The following is a 1,292-nucleotide window of genomic DNA, read 5'->3' as shown; positions in this document are numbered from 1 at the left end:
CTAGTTCAGTTTTTGAATCTTATAACAGTATAATTGTTAACATAATTGTTATGGTATTTTTTATAGAAATATAATGCATTAGATTCAATATTAATATTAATTATCTTTTCTCAAAACTTTGATTTCTTTTTATGATAGATACAAATTTTAAATTTAAGTTTAGAATAGACGAGACTTAATGATGGACATAAATTATAGTAGTGGGGTATTAAAAACAGTAATTTAATAATGGACTAATGAATATTACCATCTATAGCTGTGCTAATGAGTAATAAATAATTACAATATGCATAAATGATATTATAATGAGTAATGAGTAACCTAACACAAAAGTCAGTTGTCACTAATATTGTTGGTGTAATATATTTTGGTAGGTACCAATGGTACCATTTGTATGTAGTATGTGTATCTAATCTATCTAGAGCGAGTGATCTATCGGCTACCTATAGGTACCCAGAGCCGAAGTTATGGGTTGGGGGGGGGGGGGATAGGATAATGTCCAGGGCTGCAGGACCTCACGCTTAAGACCTAACATTTACATTGACAAATATTTTGTGTGAAAATCTTCTATTAAATATGTATGTACCTAACAACGTCAATCGGTATGGTACGCTGCACGATTTAGAAACCACGGATTCCTGGAAAGGTTTTCGCATTTCTTAAATTTAATTTGTCATTACCAAAGTACCAGACATTACCTGATACTTGGTAGGTATCACGAGTAGCTGTCATATCATCAGTCGTCACTCATCACCAGTGTTGAGTAGTAACGTAACGGAAGTAACGCGTTATTTTGCTTCTAACGCGTTATGTAATTTCATTAGAATTTTATCCAAGTAACGAAAATGTAATTAAAATTACTTTTGATAAGTAATTTCTATAAAATAACGCGTTACAGTTTCGAATTATTAAGTATCTACCTATTGCCAAAAAAAAAATATATGTGTAATGCGGATATTATTATGTTTACCAACCAATCTTATATATTACCTAATATATTTAATTTTAACTCGCCACAATTCAGTTTTCAATTGTTTTGACATTTGACATGTCCAATTGCACGGTAAATCACGATAAAAGTTATTATTTAGTTTGATACCTCTATATAGGTACCTAAGTACCCTTCGCAGAACGTTTCCTATGATATCTATTATAGCGTGGACTAATGGGTTATATACGCTCCCTATTAACCTATGCAGGTTTTATAAATAATTTATTGTTGTACAAAACCTGTTCAATTTGAAAATACTTATTAGTTATTGCTATATTTACATGCTAGAATTTACATTAAA

Source organism: Acyrthosiphon pisum, chromosome A2 (genome assembly GCF_005508785.2).
Source record: "Acyrthosiphon pisum isolate AL4f chromosome A2, pea_aphid_22Mar2018_4r6ur, whole genome shotgun sequence".
NCBI lineage: Eukaryota > Metazoa > Arthropoda > Insecta > Hemiptera > Aphididae > Acyrthosiphon > Acyrthosiphon pisum.
This window is presented reverse-complemented; position numbering follows the sequence as displayed.